Source organism: Thalia democratica, chromosome 3, assembly GCF_965202585.1.
Source record: "Thalia democratica chromosome 3, ktThaDemo2.hap1.1, whole genome shotgun sequence".
NCBI lineage: Eukaryota > Metazoa > Chordata > Thaliacea > Salpida > Salpidae > Thalia > Thalia democratica.
Window position 1 is genome coordinate 73,393,136 of NC_139167.1, and position 22,243 is coordinate 73,415,378.

The following is a 22,243-nucleotide window of genomic DNA, read 5'->3' on the forward strand; positions in this document are numbered from 1 at the left end:
TGTTCAACTTATGCAGTTTTTCGTTTTCAATTTTAAACTTATCAAGACCTGTATAAACAGTTTTTTATTTATTTAATCAATTAAATAGTTAAACAACCTTTTTAAGTTTCATACTTTTGCTTTGGTCAGTAAAAATAGTGTTTTCAGTTGTGTTTACTTCATAAAGATTATTTCGTTTAACTTTAATCTTTTTCACGCAGTTTTTAAACTTGTTGTTTTTATCAATAAAATTGCTCATAAAACCTGTAATAACTCAAATCAATTTGGCAAACTATCAATACTATATACCGCTTTTATATATTCTAACTATTAAATTATTTTTTGAAACTATTAAAGTCACCAAATTGTTTCTTTCTTTAATAAAAGGCACAGTATTATTTTAATATTTATTAATGATATGCAATTAGTTATGCAACATTATACGTCCTCATAAAACTGTTTAAACTCTGAAATTAATATATATGAATAGAACAAGATAAAAAAAATTAAACGTTTCAACTCTACATGAATAGAATAAAAAGAACACTTGAGTCATCATTTAAACTAAATTAGAAAATTTTAAACAAACTAAATTTTGATATAATGTTAATCTACTTACAGCTTTCACCATACACAGATTTATTAATACTTTTTGAATTTTGACTTGTATTAGATGAAGTTATAACTTGAACTGATTCAATTTCATTTTTATTTATATTAGTTTTCCTGTTTAAAATTTTTGATTAAACTTTTTAAACAAAAAAAAGCATACAAGTTATTTTATGACATATAAAAAACACAGAAAACAATTTTTTTTTGTCTTTCTTAAAAACTAACAAAAATACTTTCTTTTCAAATCCTCTCTCAGGATATTTAATTCACTAGAGATATGTTTGTTTGATACAGTCAGTTGCTTATTTTCACTTGCTAATTTGTTATTTTCAGTTGTTTACTTTTCTACTTGTGTTTGAAAACAAATATTTTTATTTTGCAATTTTTCAATTATTTCTTTTAAATTTAACAGAAGCATATTAGCTTGGTATAACGCATCTAAAAAGTAAACATTTTGTAAAAATAATTTCGTGTCTAATATTTAAATTTAGATATAGTTTGATTTCTAATGATCTATGTATATATAATTTAATTGTCTTTATACTAAAAGCAAATCTTAAAATTTTTCAAGTACATATAAAGTTTTAGTTTTCATATTGCTATACATATAATATTAATCGTTATAAAATTTACTTTAAATATTATATTTATAAATTCTAAAAACATATATAACCAATATTATGTAAATTAAAATGAATTTACCGTTATTTGAAAATAAAGCTTTAGATGTAGCTTCCATAATATATCTCACTTTTTTATATAGAATATCTAAATGAATAAAAATATTGGTCAAATATATAAGTCACATTGTAAAATAAAGTAAAATGTTTAACACATCCAAGTTAATTACTAAAACTTAAAAATTTACGTGCTAACAACTAAGTAACTGTATAATTGTGATAGTAAAAAATGTAAAAACTAAAAATTTTGTTAAAGATTTTCAGCACAAAAATTTATTTAAGCATACTTGATTCAACATTTTTGTTTTTACTATAACTTATCTTAATTTGAATCAACAGAAATTAAATAATTTATTTTAAACAAATCATTAAAAAACCAAACTACACATAGAATATATTTAGAAGTTATAAAAAGTTTGTACAGATATAACAAACCTAAGAGATGTGTTACATTTAGTCAAAAAAAGTTGGATAACTCAATTATTTCTGTTAGAACTAAAAGTTGTTTAACAACAACAATACTAATGAAAAGCTCTAACAAAGAACAAGTACTGGTAAAATTCGCATAAACAATAAAATAAGTTAAACCAAAACCATCCTTCAAAAAATATGCACACAATTATTTTAATAATTAATATAAAAATAAAAAATATACACACTTTCTAAACAAGAAGATCTTAACCATAGAAACTTCTTTCAAGATCCAAAACTGAGTTATACTTTTTGTGTAAACTGCATAAAAAGTGTACAATTTATATACTATATTACTTACATTTGCGCACATAAACCATACTGCTTTGCTAACCAAAACAAAAACAAATACTTACAAAATATCCTACTGGTTATGCAAGAGTTTACATAAAATGAGAACGGGTCAAATATACACGAGGACATTTTTGCACCAAGGGTCAAATATGCATGAAGGGACATATTGGCACGAAGAATTTTTTGCATGAAGGAACATTTTTAGGCGAAAACATTAAATACTATACTTTCGGTTTAACTTCCTAGCATGAATCTATTTCAAATGACGATAAAACAGAATATAAACAGCATGCTACTAAAATAGTATACTTAAACTTTTAACTAAAAGTTGAGAAACAGAACTAAGAAGTTTTAATTTAATTGCTTACAAGTATAAGGGTTAGTGTGCATATCTAATTTTTTTTCTTAGCGTGAATTTTTTCGTGCCTAACCAAGTTAGCTTTTGTGTGAGTTTTATATTTACAACTATTGCAAGTAAATTTTGGTTCATAATGATAAACCATGTGATTGTTCAAACCGTCTTTTGTTTCAAATGACCTACCTTCTGGACAAACATAAAAAATCTAACTTCGCTGTAAGTTGCTTGATGTCGAACTAGATTACTTTTTAAAGCAAATTTTTATCACAAACTTGACAAGAAAAAGGTTTTTCTCCTGTATGAATTCTATAATGCTTAGTAAAGTTACACTGTTGATCAAACAATTTCAAGCAAACATCACATTTATATGCTTTTGACTCGTCATGAACTTTGATGTGTCGATTGAGACTATATTTGCCTAAAAACCTTCTGTAGCATACGGGACAAATGAACTTCGTACCTGTAAGTATGAATACACACATTTCAATCAATTATAGGTTCTTTAACTATAAACTTTTTTTATAAGTTTGATGTTTGAGTTATAATTATTATAATATTCATGATGAAACAGTTAAAAAGAAGTGATACATTTTTAGAACACTGAAACATGTTCAAAAATTTTAACTAATTTCTGTTTCAATAAAACACAATAAACATTATCATTATTTAAAAAAAAAACACGTAATATTGATTTGAAAAAATTTAAAACTCTATTTAAAAGCAATATCTAGTTCAAGTTAAATAGTAAGATTTATATGTTATTAAGTGGTTAACTTATAAAACAATTTAAACAAATAACTACTTGATTTAGATGAGGTTTTAACTTTGTCATTGAACTTTCGCGGTTTTTCATCTTGAATTAGAATTTCGTCACGATCTAAAAAATTTTAACTGGAATATTAAACTATTGTAGTATTTATATCTTTATTTTATTTGTCGTAGTACTTTTCTAGATGAATGTGATTTCAAAAGCCTATTAACTTTCTTATTTATGTTTTCCATAATAATAATTAAATCATTAAATTTGAACACATAAAATAGTATTACTCAAATCTGTAATAAATAATCACACTATAAATATAACATTAGTATATATATAAATTTATAAGTTAACATTCGTTTAATAACGGTAATATGCAGAATTTAATATAAAATGGTTGGTTATAAATAAAATATTAATACTTTGTATTGTCTTAGAAAAAAAAAATAAATTTTGCCTAAATTAAGTAACAACCAAAGAAATTAAAGAGAACATTACTAAGTTATATAAAATATATCAAACTCAAAAAATTTATAATTATTTATAATTAAGCTAGTAACAGTATTCGTTTTTGTATTTATAACTTAAATGTAAGTGAAAAAATAATTAAGTCTGAGATTTTCAGTTTAAATAAAATCATAATTTCTTATTTTCTTATGTGTTTTTTAGAAATCTATTTAGTTTTTTAATTTTTCTAAAAAATTCTGTCGTCTAGTATAAACAATATTATATTTGATATCTTTAATGAAATTATCAATATTAAGGCCATTATAAATGTTAATGTAACCAATTATTGATATCCTAGAAGTTCTGAATAAATTTTGAAAAAATGTATACCTGATTGTTTTACTTTTTATAGTTTCGTAGTAATTGATGACAAATCATATTGATTCAATTTTTTTTTATTTCAAGTTTCTTATCTCAAAATTCAATAACACTTCTATTTATAAAAGGGTAAGTTAAATTAATACTTACAAAACAAACTCACTAGCAATCTTAGAAGAGCTAGAAAACTTTATCATTCGACTTCTGCAAACTTTCGTTTTCAACTTGAAATTTATCAAAGTCTGTAAAAACAATTTTTGTTTTTGATATTTATTTAATTATTTAGGTATTAAACTTCTTTAAAAATTCATACTTTTTCTTTTCACTATACAGATAGTGTTTCCAAATTATTTCGTTTAAGTTTTATGTTATTTACACAATTATAAGATTGGCTGACTTTATTACTAAAAATGCCCTTAAAACCAGTAATAAATTAATTGTTTTAGTTATTTTTGAATTTTACATACCAAATTTTTAAATTCCTAACAATTTTTAAAACTATTAAAATCACTTAATTGCCTTTTATATCTTAATAAATTTGAAGTATAATCATGATATTTATTAATGATGTACAACTAGTAAATAAAACTTTATATTTTATACATCCCCATAAAACAAAATTTATGGATGGAACTATATAACAATTTAAAAACTATTTGATTTATATAAACGTAATAAAATAATACTTTAATAATACTTGATATTATTAATAATACATTGAACTAATTTTGAAGACTTTAACAGTATTTTAGTTTAATGTTATAATAAAGTATTTTTTTTTACGTTTATATAAATTAAACAGTTTTTTAAAATTAAACTAATTAAGTAGACTTTAACAACATCTTAATTTAATATAAATTTACTTACTGTTTACACCATACACAGATTTAGTATTACTTCTTAAAATTTCACTATTTTTAAATGAAGTTTCAGCTTGATCTGATTCGATATGATTTTCGTTGTTTTTACTATTTTTCCTGTTAAAAATAGTGATAAAATAGTATATATAAATAAAAACATATAACAGGTATATTTTAACAAACTTACATTAAATGTCTTCTTTTCAAATCCTCTTTTAGGCTTTTTAATTCGCTAGAAATATGTTTGTTTGATACAATCAGATTCTTATTTACACTTGTCAATTTCTTATTTACAATAATTAATTCTTGTACTTGTGTTTGATAAGAAATATTTTTAGTTTGTAATCTCTAAATTATTTTCTCTTAAACTTGACAGAAGCATATTCGCTTGGTATAACACATCTAGGAAACAATAATTTTGTAATTATATAAACATCAATAACTGTTCTCAAAGTGCAATAGATATAGTTTAACAGCATATGATTTACAAAAAACAAAGTGTTTAAGTCTTTTACAAGCAACAAAATTTAATTGTCAGAATGCATACATATTATTTAACATTATAAAAATTACTTTAAACTTATCTTCATAAGTTCAAACATTTATGTATAAAAAACAATCAGTATACTATACTTAGCTTACCGTTATTTGCAAGTGCAGCTTTAGATGTAGCTTCCATTATATAAATTTATTCTTATTATACATAAATATCTAAGGCAATGAGAAAAATTAAAGAAGAAAATAAATAACCTAAATCGTAAAAATTAAGTAAAAAGAATTAGGGCTGTACCAAGCAACGTAAATTTTAAAATTTACGTGGTAATAAATAAAGCTAAGTAACTATTAAACTGTAATAGTAAAAAATATAAAAACCAAAAATTGATAGCTTTCGTGATTATTTTATTTAATGGTTTTGAGAGCAAGACTTGTTTTAACATACTTTAATTTAAATATTTGTATTTTTATGTAGTTTTGTAATGTTAAGTCATATATCTTCAGATGAAACAAATATACTAGTCAAATAACCTATAAATAAAAAATAAATAAACAAACTGTAACTAGTATATATTAAATTTAAACAACATCTATACAAGTATAGCAAAAATTAAAAAGTGTGTTGAAAATATATCAATACCAAAAAAAGTAAGTTGGGTAGTAAAGATTTTTTAATTATAATCAAAACTTGATTAAAATAAAAACTAATAAAAAACTTTAACAAAGAACAAATATTTGTTTTATTGGCATGTACAATTATATAAATTATAATTAATTCATATATTAGAGTAGTAGAATATAAATATTTCAATACCAATGAAAGAATTTAATATTATTTAACGAAAACGAGTAAACTATTTAGATAAAATGTATAAAAAATGTTTATCTTTTAAACTCAGAAATTGGCATTAACATATTTTTACTAAAACATTTCAGTGAATTCACTCAACTAAAAAGTCAAATTTATTTGCAACTAAAAATCCTATTTGGTATTCAAGTGTTTACACAACTAGTTTATTATAATTTATGTAGTTGATTTGTAACTAATAGTTTTTGGAATTGAAAGTTTAAAATTAAAATAATAAAGTGTTGTAAATTTGTTAATTTAAATATGCAAGTTAAAATTAATTCATAAACTTATAAGTAGAGTTTAGTTCAGTTTAGTAAAATTGCAAACAAGTCGTAAAATTATTCTTTGTGTTTAGTTTTATTTTATGCCATGATTTTTTGTTTGTTTTTTAGCATCTTTTCTGTGAGTTTTATAATCGCAATAAATGCAAGAAAAAATTGGTTTATAGTAAAATACCAGATGACGACTTAAACCAAGTTTTATTATAATTTCTCCCTTTTGAAAGAATAGAGTGTTTAAAAGACCAAATTTAACTGTGAACTACTTGATGTCATACCAAATTACTTTTTAAAGAATTTTTCCGTTACAAACTTCGTAAGCAAAATGTTTTTCTTCTGTATGAATTCTATGACGCTTACTTGAGTTTTATTTTTTGTATATAAATTTCAAGCAAACATCACGACTAAATGTCTTCGATTCGTCATGAATTTTTCTTTGTGAGTTCAGAACTTTTTTGCTTGAATATATTTTGTTACAAACTTTACATTTGAATTTTTTTTTCTGTAAACAACGAGTAAATAAACTTTAAAACAAGGTATATAGTAGTATAATAACTAAAAATATTTTCAATTTAATTTAGAAAACAACATTAAGTTAAAAAAATTAAGGTTTTTAACCTATAATGAATAAAAAAACTTAAGATTAATAGGTTGGATACATGTACTATAAACAATAAATTTACTAATATAATAAAATATAAACCATAATACTAGTAAAATTTATTTAATTATCAACTTATTTAGTTATATCTAGAATTTTGTTTTACTAATTAATTAATAAATAAAGTTAACTAAGAATTATAAGAAGCTAAGTTTATCCAAAAATAATTAAAGTTTTAATATAAACCTTTTTTTTTATTAATTTTATTAACTGTTTATACTTATTATTACGTATATTATATAATTAATAGTGTTCATTTATACTTAAGAATTTACTCTTATGTCTACTAAATATTTATAGAGTCTCTATTTGTAATAAAAAACTACTAACATTTTTTGAACATCAATTAAACTTTATCTTGATTGGAAGATGTTGCTATTTGCAGAAACAAATAAAAACTTTAAGACTGTTTCGTTTTATTTAGAACTACAATTTTGTAATTTAATTTCCTTTATTTCTTTTAATAATAATAGTTCTTTGGTTTGTATTAATTATTTTTTGAAGAAATATTTATTTAACTTTAACTTTTCGTGAGCATTTTGAAGCTAGCTAAGAATTTAACTAATAGTAGAAACTAATACGAATTTAATTTATAAATACCAGAAGTTCAAAAAGGATTTAGAATAATTATAGAGTCTATAATGCAATTGATATTTTAGTTTACATTATCTTTTAAACGTATTGAATTGCTGTGAGTAAAAAATTAAACGTAAACAAATTTATATATATTTTTTTTTAATAATTAACAAACACAATCTATAAACAATCTAAAAATTAAAATGAAATTAATAATCAATTTTAACCACTTCGGACAAAACAAATTACTTCAAATTACTTTCTCTTACCATATACTTGTTAAAAAATATTAAAATTGAGTTTAATGATTGTTTATTTATTTTTACTACAGAAATATGAGTATTTTAGAAAAAATTATATTCAAAATATAACTTTAATAGTTTTTTATGTTTATAACTAGTATATTTTTAGTTCCAAAGTTTTAGAAGTCTTCTTAAAAAAAAATTCAAATAATACTAACCATTAGGTTTAAAAAGCTAATTACATACATAGTATTATTTTATTTTACTGTTCTCTTAAAACTAAAAATATTCTGGAATTTTAAATAGTTTTTAATGCAGTATAACTATTGTAAGAAACATGTAGTAAGTAAATGCTACACCTTAGTGTTTTGTAAAGTAAAAGGTTTTTCATTACTTTTTTATCATCAGTAGAAAAAAACTGCTCTTGAACAAATCGAATATTTTTATTATGTCTTTGTTCTCACTAAATTTGTTGATAATAAAACTAAATATTAATTGAAAAACTAAAAATTTCTTTAAAATATTTACTTTTTTTATAGTTATGTACATACCAGGGGCGTAGCGTGGGAAGGGACACTGGCGCACGCGAAAAGAAGCAAAATAAAAGAATATAATATCTTTGCCCCTTATTGTTTACTTTTTCTGCTTAACTTGCCTTTCTTATGTTTAACTATGTTTATCTAATTTGAAAAGTTAAATGAAACTTTGAATACCATTTAGTGACAATAGAGGGAAATTACCCAATATACCGATGTTGATGAAAATTTCCATAGGGAAAAATTTTAAAACTTGATAAGAATTTAGACTCAAAAAGCACGCAATTAATGTGATGCGCCGCAGTAGTACAACCTTATGACAGATTTTTCTACAAAAAGTTTACAAAAATACGTCACGCTTAAAGGAAAATTAAACAATTTTACAGATTTTTTTTATGCTATAATAAATGTTAAGACTAATGCTAGTTTTATGATCTTTATTTTTGTAAACATACGAGAAAAAGTGTGTCGGCCTTTGTAAAATAAACTTTGTTTGTCATTTTTATATTAAACAAATACAACCAGATAAATTAAAATTAAAAAGTATACTTTTAACTTTAAAAAACTTTAAAGTAACACACAGTTACTTCGAACTTATTTTACTTAATGAATTTATTTCAACTATATTACTTATAAAAAGATCTTTTCATAGCTAATTACAAAAGTTTTAATTTAGGGGATTTATTGAGAAAAAAGTTTGCGCACCCCCTGACCAAAATATCACGCTACGCCACTGGTACATACTACCATTTGATTTAAGATAAAATTCCGAAACTAACGATATTCAAACCTTTTTCCAATCTATTGACTTTGTCTGTAAGCGATTTATTTGAACTAACTAGTGTGATGACTAGAAATATAAAAATTTATTAAATGATAAATTTTCACAATGTTTAAATTATTATCTCTTTATATAGTTAAGTACTATCATAAGATATAAACTTGAGATTTTGAAACTAACAATTATCTATCTCTTTTTTTAAACATTTTCTAACATATTGACCTTATCGGTGAGCTTCTTATTTGAAATAATTAGTTGTAGGTTTTCAATTTTTAGCTTTCTAACTTAAGTGTTGTAATAAGATTTTTCAGTTTGTAAAAGGTCAACTATTTCTACTAAATTAATCTGTAATAGATTTGCTTGGTTAGACGCATCTAAAAACCGTTAGTTTCAATTTGAAATCAACGAAAATGTCAAGTAATTCATTAAACATTTATAGAAAACTTACTGCCAATAAAAATGTATATTGTAGACTAATACTTTGTGTAGACTGTAGACTAATGTTTTTAAAATGTACAGTAAATCTGTTCTTTTAAGGATTGTAAATTATATTTCAAAGTACTGAAAAAATAATAACAACTGTGTAAAGTTTTTACAGCTATATGAAATTCGGGACACGTTCAAAATCCACCCGCAATCAAAATCCACCCGCGATCAAAATCCACCCGATCAAAATCCACCCGATCAAAATCCACCCGATCAAAATCCACCCGAGTCAAAATCCACCCGATCAAAATCCACCCGGGTCAAAATCCACCCGATCAAAATCTACCGGTTCAAAATCCACCCGATTAAAATCCACCCGGGTCAAAATCCACCCGATCAAAATCCATCCGAGTCAAAATCCACCCGAGTCAAAATCCACCCGTTCAAAATCAACCCGGTTCAAAATCCACCCGATCAAAATCAACCCGGTTCAAAATCTACCCGATTAAAATCAACCCGATCAAAATCAACCCGAGTCAAAATCCACCCGAGTCAAAATCCACCCGTTCAAAATCCACCCGTTCAAAATCAACCCGGTTCAAAATCCACCCGATTAAAATCAACCCGATCAAAATCAACCCGAGTCAAAATCCACCCGATCAAATTCCACCCAGTTCAAAATCCACCCGATCAAAATCAACCCGAGTTCATTTTTTTCGAAATAAGAATTAATTTCTAATAGAATTTTGTAATATTGAATAAAGTTATATGTTTAAACAACTATTGGTATAAAAAAGAGTAAGTATTTATAAAGAAAGAAATTTTAATTTATTTAATAAAATAATTAAAAAAATAAGTTAAACAATATAATTAAACAGCATTAAAAAAAAATTCATAGTAGCTTTACAAGTATTTAAAATGTTTATAATTTATTAATGTTAGTAGTGTTGGTGTTACTTTTAAAAAAAGAAGTTAAAAAAAATAAAAAAAGAATTACGCTCAGTTTTAATCCATTTAAACTTCCTTCTAATTTAATTTCCCAAAGTCAATCATAATTAAATAAAAATATTTACTAAGGATAACTCATAGTAAATTAAAATATCAAAACTATAGAAGTTTATAAATTAGAAGAATCTTTAATAACATTTATTAAGCTAAAGAAAATTACAAAAATCAAATACCAAATAATGTAAATTTATGGAAAATGTTAATTAAATGTTACAAAAAGAAAATTAAAATATTAATCTAAAATTTTTGAGCTTTATTTTAGATATAAAAAGTTTTGTGTTTTGTGCTTTACTTAAATTTCAAAATAGTATTACATACAATATTTTATTATATAAAAAATTTCAACTAACAGTGTTTATAAAAAATAAAATATAGATAAAGAATAATATAAAATTGCTACGTGATAATAAAATAAAAATCCTTTGTTAAATTTGGAAAAACTATCACCTATTAATTGTATTTTAAACATTATTGTTTTCGACGTGGAAAAGACGTTAAAAGATATTTTTGGTGTGCGACTCGATAACTTTAAGATATGTTCGTGCAAGAGGACTTAGGACCAAATATTTTGAGCGCTTTTATTTGTCGCTAAGTAAACAATTTATTGACGTTTCTTTTATTAGTAATTTTTAAAAACAGAACATAAATTTTAATATAAAAATACGAAAACTAATTTACTAAAAATATAAATGAGGAATATGTAAGAAATCAATAACTGTTTTAAAACAATTTTATTGTTTTCTATCTAATTTTTGTTACAAATATTTTTTAGTTATTTTTTTTAATTTATACAATAATTTTAGCTGCTATTATCTTTTTTTCAAAGTGTTTAAGTTAATTGAATTTTATTTTATTAAATGTTTTTTTTATAAACCATCTATTTTTGAAAAAACTAAAAATAGTTTCGTCAAAAGTAACTAAAGTTATAAGTTATTTTTAATTAGATAACAACTTAATTTGCTAGTTTTTAACTAATAGTACAAATTAAAAAGCTAAAAATTTTTCTATGAATTCTAAAGTCCTTTACATAAAACAAATATCGACTCTACAATTCATTGAGTTTGCTCAAATAGCTTGTAAATTGCAACTAAAAAAGTTAGTAGTTAGACTTGAGCTAGGGAAATTATATACTTTAGAATTGTAGTAGTAAACAAATAAGTTGAGTTTTTTAGAAATGACACTATATTTATAACAAATATTACGAAAAAAAAACTTATAACATTTTTAATTTATTATTAAAATGTTATATTTTTACATAGGTTCATTAAAAAAAGTATGTATTTCGGACAAGAGAGTTTAAATTCAAGTATAAGTTATTTTTATGAATTTTTGTACCAGACTGTATCAACTTAAACAATCGTATTATTAATTTTATTAATAGGTTAAGGCCAGTTTTGAAAGTGATTAAATGAGTGGTTTTATAAAATTTAATCTCTTATGGTAAACGTTTAAATTTTAAATTTAAAATTGTCTAATCTAAAACTTTTAATTTACATGCGATAAATTTTCTTGAATTAATTTCCGACAATTTAAGTTAAAAGCTATAACTGCATGTTTTTAATTAATTAGTTGTAAACGTTTTATGTTTTTTTATAAATATAAAGTTGCATAGAAATTGTAATTAAGTAAGATAAATTATTATTTACTGTTCAATATTATATTGTTAATTGATATTTTTTAATTCATAGAAATGGAAATGTTATTATTTACCACTATTTTTTTTAAATATAATCTTCATATAAAAAAAGTCCATTTGTTAAAACTTAAGAAATTTTAAGTAATTTAATTAAAAATGAAACAATATTAAAATTAAACAAAATTTTATATTGGTTATAACGAATTTAAACGGTAAAGACAACTATTGTTATAACAAATTGTTTAGTAGACAAATTAACTTTAAAAGCGTGAAAATTTTGTCTAACAAATAAAACCGAAAATTAATAAATATTTAATTTAAAGTTAATATTGAAAAATCTTTAAATGGCAATACAGTAAAGGTAACTATCTAAAGTAAATTAGTGACCTTTTCTTAACAAAGAGAACTTTTATAGATAAATATCTTGTTAAGACCTTTCACATAAAAAAATTATATTAAAAAAAACACAAACTAAATGAATTTTAAACGTTTGCCTTTTACTTTTTTGTAATTAAAAGTAACGAAGATGCAGTTGGATTTAATCAGAGTCGGCAGACAATTGTTTATCTCGGGCCAAATTTCATGTTTCAATTTTTTCCGCGAGCCGTTGTTTTATTCAATTTTTGTTTTTAATCTGTTTTAGTCACGTTTATCTACTTAAAGGGATCAAGCCTGGCATATTTAAAATGTATATTTTTTTCTAAAGTCGAAAACTATTTTTTTTAAAAACTTGTGTCATATTATTATTTCTATCATTATTTACAAGGTGTAGATCATTAAAAACAGGTGTAGATCATTATGTACACTTTTTATAATCAATTTCTATTATTTTATTTGTATTTTCTTTTTAGTAGTTAAAAAAAATCTTTTTTTATTTAATGCACAGCATATCACGTATTTAAAATTTTAGTGATTTTGTTAAACTAGTTAAAATATAAACAAATATTAATACTTTCATTTTAAACAGTGTAAGTTTTTCTTTTAAAACCTTTAAATACCTTAATAATCTATCTAAAGTTTTTCGGGTTGCAACTTTTTGAAACAAAAAAAGTACAACAGTTACTTCAACCCAGTCACCGTGTTTTTAAAAGTTAAAAACATGTAAAATTGCCAATTAAAAAAACTTTGCAATATTATATAAGTAATTTATCCAAGTACGTAAGCTTTTGTTGTTTAAAAGGAAAAGTAAAGTCTAAACTTTAAAGAAAAACTTCTAGATTTACTATCTGTCTTTTTTCACATCTAAGGCTTAAGCATAATAAATGATTTTTAAATGATATTCAGAAACTTAAAAACAAACTATTATAATTTCTTTTTCTTTTTTGAAAATTTCAATTTAAATTTTGTTTTGTTTAGTTGACCAAATTTACATGCTCGAGGGCCACATATTTACACTTCTAGGGCCGCAGTTTGCTGACCCCTAAATTAAATGGATTAATTTGTAGTATAAATGGTAGCTTTCACTTGTAATACTCAGTTTTTATAAAAATTATATCGTGTGACGTATTTGTTTAAAAATTACTTAAAAGTTCTAGATTATTAAATTTTATACCTAGAAACAGTAAATTATAATTGATTGTCGTGTAATTGTGATTGAGATAATACAAGATTATTTTTTCTGGCACATCCTTTAGTTTTCTAAAAGTTTAAACATAGTCATATTTGTATAGTAAAACTTTAATTTATTTATCCTGCCGTTGTTAAACTTTTATTAGCTCTTATAGTTATACTTATATCAAAAACAACAGTACCTTTAAAAGCTGCTTGCCGGCTGTAGCTATTCAAAATTATATTCAGTAATCAAAAAAACAAAAATATTTTTGTCAAAAATTCCTTATAATCAGCAAAAATACCAAATAACAACTCAAAAAACCTCACAAAATAAGTTCAATCTGTAGTACAGTTTTTATATTCTTAAGTCAATTTATAAGGGACAAAAATACAAGATTTTATAAGTGTTTTTTAAATAAAACTTGTTTAAGATTGGTACTTTAGAGTGGTGAGATTTGTTTAAATGATACTTGATTTAAAAAGAAATAAATAAACAAGGTGCTTGTTTCGATTCGGTTGGATTTTGACTTTGGTTGATTTTGTGTCGGTAGGATTTTGACTCGGGTTGATTTTAACTCGGATGAATTTTGATCGGGTGGATTTTGACTCGGGTGGATTTTGATCGGGTGGATTTTGACTCGGGTTGATTTTAATCGGGTGGATTTTAAACCGGGTGGATTTTGATCGGGTGGATTTTGAAACGGGTGGATTTAGAGTTAGGTTGATTTTGATCGGGTGGATTTTGAACCGGGTGGATTTTGATCGGGTGGATTTTGAAACGGGTGGATTTAGAGTTGGGTTGATTTTGATCGGGTGGATTTTGAACCGGGTGGATTTTGATCGGGTGGATTTTGAACCGGGTGGATTTTGATCGGGTTGATTTTGATCGGGTGGATTTTGAAACGGGTGGATTTAAAGTCGGGTTGATTTTGATCGGGTGGATTTTGAACCGGGTGGATTTTAATCGGATGGATTTTAACTCGGGTGGATTTTGATCGGGTGGATTTTGATCGGATGGATTTTGAACCGGGTTGATTTTGATCGGGTGGATTTTGACTCGGGTTGATTTTGATCGGGTAGATTTTGACTCGGGTGGATTTTGATCGTTTGGATTTTGACCCGGGTGGATTTTGATCGGGTGGATTTTGATAGTATACCATGAAATTCATACTCTAAAAATCAAGTCTGAAGTTTAAGTAGAAACTGAAATAGTGCATATATAAATTTTTTAAGTTAATTTCTTGTGAAATTGAAGGTTCACAACAACTTTTACAGTTTTATAATCAGTAGATTAAAATTCAACTGATCTGATTTTACTTCATTATGGTTTTTATTCTCACTAAATTTGTTCATTAAAACTTAACCTCAGTAAATATTTTTATATTATCATATGAATAGAAATAAGTTTTCAAACTTACAATGAAAAACTTCTTTGCAAGTCTTTTTCTAACATATTGACTTTGTTAGTGAGATTTCTTATTGAAAAAGTTAGTTGCTTCTTCTCAATTTTTAGTTTTTCAACTTGGTCTTTGAAATTTATTTTTCACATTGTAACAACATATCAACTATTAACTTAAAACTTGTTTGTACGTTTGCTGTGTTTGGCATATCTGAAAAAATATTAGATACAAGTTATTTATAATATAAGAATATGCACATAGATAAATTTTGTAAACTGTTTTACACTTTTTCTTTTCAATTTTGTTATCATTTTATTGTGAATTAATATTATACCTCAACTGACCTTTATCTGTAAAAAGTTACTGACCTGTGGTCTCTATATAATTAAAAAACTACAGTTTATTATTATTAATTGTAAACCTGTATTAGTAAACAATTTCTAGTAAACAAATACAAAAAAACTAGTTTTCTTATTTAAACAACAAAGTCAAATAAAATACTTTAAAATCAAAACTATTAACCTAAAATCATCATTTAGCTATGTAGTTGTACTTTAATTTTTTTTTTTATTTAATAGTTGAACATATAACTATTTTTATAGCCATAGTAAACAAATTTATAAGTCACCCAAAGATTAGTAAAATAAAATATTTAATATACAATTATGAAGCTGAGTATAACGACAACTAAAGTAAAATAAATTTATAATTCACAAGCTATATTATAACTGGAAAATTAAAAAAACTCTTACCATAAATATAAGCACAAAATATATTTATATCTCGGTGTTTACATTTCGTTATTGTTATATTAGTATAAAACATTAGTCTAAAAATAAAGTTTAGCTTAACTAGCTTGGGGACAAAGCAAACATATGGAATATAAACTATTGTTTAGAAATACAGAACAATTTAGCCAACGTCGAAAACAATATAGTAGGTTTGTTAATGGAAAAATAGCAATATGAGTAGTTCTGAACTTAATTTTAAAAAGAAAATACATTTGACAAGTATGCATATTCATTACACAATTTTAATTAGTTAAGTTCTATCTGATATTTTAGCAAACCAAATATTAGTAGTGGAAATAAAAAGTGATGCATGTTTTTTAAAATCAAAATTAGTAAGCCACTAATACATCAGTATTAAGTATTATCTTAAAATAATCATAGGTTTCAAAGAAACAGTAAACAAGTGAACACTTTGTAAAATGTTAATTTTAAATTCAATATCGTTTGTAAGTAAATCATGTTTGTAAACACAACTGTAAAATAAATCAAAAATTTATATTGTGAAAGTATCAAAAAAACTTAACTACCACTCTTCAATTGAGAATTTAACATTGTAAAATAAATACCTTTAAGTTATTAAAAAACAACATAGTTACGACAGTATGTCAATAGTTTTTTTTTTAACATAAAAATTAAAATTTTTTATGTATAGTAGAAAGTTCAGTTTTGACAATTTCAAGGCATTAAAAAGTAAATTTAAACTTTTTTTTGCTCATGAGTTTTTTCATGAATTCTTAAACTACTTTTAGTGTGAGTTTTGTACTCACATCTATTGCAAGCAAATTTTGGTTCATAATGATATACCATGTGTTGATTTAAACTTTCCTTTGTTTTGAAAAACCTACCTTCTGGACAAACCGAACATTTAAAGGATCTAACATCACTGTGAGTTGCTTGATGTCGAACTAAGTTACTTTTTTGGGCAAATTGTTTATTACAAACTTGACAAGCGAATGGTTTTACTCTTGTATGAGTTCTATAATGCACTTTTAGATGAGTCTTACTTATAAAACATTTTAAGCAAATATCACATTTGAAAGCTTTAGACTCGTCATGAACTTTCATGTGTTGATTGAGACTATATTTGTTTGAATATCTTTTGTCACAAATTTTACAGCTGAACAAATTATCTGTAAAAATTGATCTATTAAAGTAATACTAATATATAAAATAAGTTTACTAAACAAAATTAATATCATCCCGAATATAAAAATGATTAAATAAAACTTTTAAGAAATATAAAATGGCAAGATTAATTTCAATATGCTAAAAAAAAAAATTATTAAAAACATATTAAAATTATTTTTGAAGTATTTAAACTTGCTTTTGAGTAGTTTACTACATAAAAGAAAACTAAATAAAAAAAAAAGTTTAATAACTCTAATAATATTTATAACAACAACAATAATATTAATTATAATTAAAATAACAATAATAATGATAACAACAATAGCAAACATGTTAGTGATTAAACATTAGCCAGAAAGATTATCAAATAAGTTTAATTTTATAAAATAATGAAAACATGTTATTCTACTAAAAAAAAGAAAAATATAATAATAGAATAAAGTTTAAATTTTGTTTTAAATTGTTTAAATATTCTATTCAAAAACAAAAATGTATAACTAAGACCATAATTTTATTATAATAAACTAGTGTAATTACTTACCATAGCAAATCGATAAATAAATATAAATCATATTAAAATATTTCTCTGTTCCGGAACTACCAAAGTATTGATACACATATAAATTACTACTAAGTCGTTTTGACAAAAATGTTTTTTGTAACAACAACAACAACATCAACAACAACATCAACAACAACAAGTGATTTCTTTTTCATTAATATTTAATACCCACAATGTTTGTATATTAAATAAATTAACTCAACCATCTTAAGGTAAAAATTGCAAATAACATATTATCAAAAATAGGGTAAAATTTTGTGAAGCAACTAACTAGTAAGTTTAGATGAGCTACCAACAATATCATTTAACTTCTCCAGCTTTTCACCTGCAGTAAAAATTATTAAGATCTATAATAAAAAGTTTTTGTTTTGTTTGTTTAAAGATTTAATAAGTTTTACATTTTGCTCAAAATACCTTTTTTAGTTTCAGTTTCAATACTCTTCTTAGTTAAATTAGCCTCATCAAAATCACTTTGTTCACATTTAAAGTATTTCACATCACTATAAGCTTCATTACTTTTATCACTGATGTCACTACTCACATCTATATTAAACTATTTTCTTACATTTATAATTTATACATGCTAGCTAAATATTCATTGGATTACTTTTTACATTTATTTTTTAAATAAATTGATATTATACTACATATACCTTTTAACAACAAACAGAAAAAAACATATTATTTATTTAAACAAATTGTTTTTTTTACATATTTTTAAGTTTTATGATTACAAGTTTAATTAATTTTCTGTAAAGATAATGAAATCAATAACTAAATTGTTTTTGAAGTAACTTTTTTATTTACCTTAATTCTATTTTGTGTTTAATGAAGTTAAAATGAAGCAGAACAAAATAAACAACTTACTACTTTCAAAGTTTTCAGATTTCTTACTACTTTTTACAATTCTACAGTTAGTAAAAGAAGTTTCAACTTTTTTTGATGCAACTTTATTCTTGCTGTTTATATTATTTTTGCTGTAAAACAGTAATGATTAGATCATTTTATACATGTTCATAAATTAAGTAAAGCTAGTCTGTTAACAAAACCGAACTAGATATTTACTTTTAGTTAACTTACTTTAACTGATTACTTTCTAAGTTTTCTTTTAATAACTTTACTTTGCTATTGAGACTTTCATTTGAAATAATCAGTTGCTTATTTTCACTTTTTAGTTTGTTATTTTCAATTGTTAACTTTTCTACTTTGGTGAGAAAGTGAGCATTTTTAGCTTGTAAATTTTCAATTATTTCTCTTAAGTTTATCAAGAGCAAATTTGCTTGGTTTAAAACATCTAGAAATGAACAACATTGTAAGTACAAGTTTTCAGTATAATTAAACATAAATGAATTAAAAACATCTATTAAGATATGCTATTTTAATTTTAAAGTATTATACATTTTATACTGCAGTTAAAAAAAAAACTTTTTCTTGAGTTTCTATTAATATTTATGATAATAAAAAATAGGAGTTTTACCTACCATTATTTTTTAGTACATCTTGAGATGTAGTACCCATTTTGTTTTTAACTAGTCTACTAAAATATCTGAACGAAAATAAAAAAAACTATTAAAATAACATTAGTCACATAAAATATATTTCAAAAAGCATTTAACAATTACACTAACATAAACTTAAATTCAGCAGTTCTACAAATAAACTTAAACACAAAATATTCACCATATATGTTTCTTTTTTTTTCAAACTCCTAATACTTATTTATTAACGTGCTAACAACTAAAAGAAAAACTTATACTATTGTAATACTGGAAAAAGTCAATAACTCCAAAGATTAGCTATTGTGAATACCTACACAGGTTTTACTACAATTTCTTAAACACAATTTAAGAAGAAATGTTTGTATTTTGCTGTAAGACTAAGTAAACAACAATATTCAAAATAGATACATACAAAGAATATTTTATAAACTATTTTATTTGTACAAGTAAAACAAACATTAGAAGAAAATTTGCCAAAATGTCTATGGTGAAAACAGTAGTATGAGTAATTTATAAATTGTATTATATTAAAAACTAATCAAAAAAAAATTCAATTAAAAACTACAACAAAAATCAAATATTGGTCAAAACTGCATACACAATAAAATAATTCAAACTAAAATCATAACTTACTTAACTTGTATAATGATATTTTCTCAACAATGGAAATAAAATAATATCTATTTTAACTATTTTTATTTAAATAACAAAACTTTGATATTTAACTGTAGTTTATGTAATCTGAGAAGTTCTTTAAGAACATAAAAATAAGAAATTACAAGATATCAATTACAACATTTACTATCAATATACTTGAATAAACTGTATAAAAACCGTTAACACTTAACAATTTGTAAATTGTTTTACTAACATTGACATTTTTAACTGTATTATTGTAAGTAAAAAAAATTATAAAAAAATAAGCGGGTAAAAATTTAAAAACACAAAACGGTACCAACAAGAAAAAAAAGATTTATGTTGTGTACAACTTTTTAAATATGTAAGATTCAAAACAAAAAAATGAACATGGTAAATGGACAAAATATTTTCACTTTGCTTTTTGTTACACTGAATCAAACTGCACTATAAGAATGTGCAACTAAATAGTAAAATAAAAAATTCAAGATTCATGACCTCAAGTCTAAATAAATTTGTAAAGAAATAAAGCATATTTGCTATAAATAAAGTAAGCGTTTTAGAATATAGGACTAAACTTTTAAGGCACCTCGTACTTACAAAAAAGAGAAAATTACTAATCTTGTATAAAACATAATAATGTGTAGTTTTTTTTATAAAAAATGTTCCTAAAAAAGCAAGGCATTTTAAAAGCTTAATACACATAAGTTATCTTTAATAATTTATTTCTACGTTAAAATGTAACTTATAAAGAACTTAAACAACATAAAACTTTTAATAATAAAGAAAAAAAATATCCTAGTTGCTTACAATTATTACAACATATTTGGTAGTTTTAATACTCAATTTTTATCAGTTATTTCATGCTTTTTTAAATCTTGTTTAAAGTGACATTTATAGTCACAGTAACTTAAATCAAACTTAGGATCTTTGTGAAACTGCATATGTTTTCTTAACTGGTGTTTTTCTTTGAAAGATTCTAGACATTTATTGCATTTAAATGATCTAATTTCACCATGAGTTGCTTGATGTTCAACTAAATTAGCATTACTTTCAAACTTTTTATCACATATGTAGCAATTAAATGTATTTTCTCCTGTTTTATAGTGCTTTTTAACATCATTTTGGCCTGATTTAATATTTAAATGAACACCACTATTAGTTGCTTTTGACTCATTAAGAATTTGCAGGTGTTGATTGATATTTCTATTACTATAAAACTTTTTGGTATCAACTTGACTTATAACTTGTTTACAGTGGGTAGCTTGGTGTTCAACAAAAACTGATTTCAATGAAAATTTTCGGTTACATATTTTACAAAGAAAAGGTTTTACTACTGAATGACTTGTATAATGCTGATCTAGACTAGATTTTCTGTCAAAACACTTCAAGCATACATCACATTTAAATGGTTTTAGTTTATCATGAACATTCATGTGCATATGAAATCGATATTTGTTTGAATATGATTTAATGCAATACTGACATCTGTAAATAGCTTTTATAAATGGTTGTTCTGGAAAACATATAAATAAAGTTGTAATAAAGTAAAATTTAATTATTATTTACAACTTTTTTTATATTCATGAAAAATTTTTGAGATTAATTATGTAAATTAAACTGTATCAACAAACATTTTAATGACAATCATGAGTAGATAGGTTAGCAATTGAGAAAAAATTATTTTAAAATCAAAAACTATACAAGTTTTTCTTTACTATTCATTATATAGTAAATAATTACTTCTAAAATATTTGTCATCAACAGCAGCTTGAAATGATGTATCTTATATGTATAAACTGTATACTATAATAGAAAACTGTATATTTATATTCATGAAAAATTTTTGAGATTAATTATGTAAATTAAACTGTATCAACAAACATTTTAATGACAATCATGAGTAGATAGGTTAGCAATTGAGAAAAAATTATTTTAAAATCAAAAACTATACAAGTTTTTCTTTACTATTCATTATATAGTAAATAATTACTTCTAAAATATTTGTCATCAACAGCAGCTTGAAATGATGTATCTTATATGTATAAACTGTATACTGTATACTTATATAGTGTTCAAAATAGAGTTAATATCTTTTAAAATATGAAATTTTTAAATTTTATTAGTTATAATGATAGTTAGGTGAAAAATACTAAAGTAGGTATAAATTATAAAAAATACACTTGTTTAGCAAACATTTTAATGCGACTAAAATTGACTGCGCCCAATCGAAAAAGTTTAATTTACTTTCATAAAAATACTACTTAATTAAATCGAAAGTGTTGCCATTCGTTCTTTCAAAAAATTTTCCAGGTTTTTTAAAATTTCTTCCAGGATTTTAAAAGTAC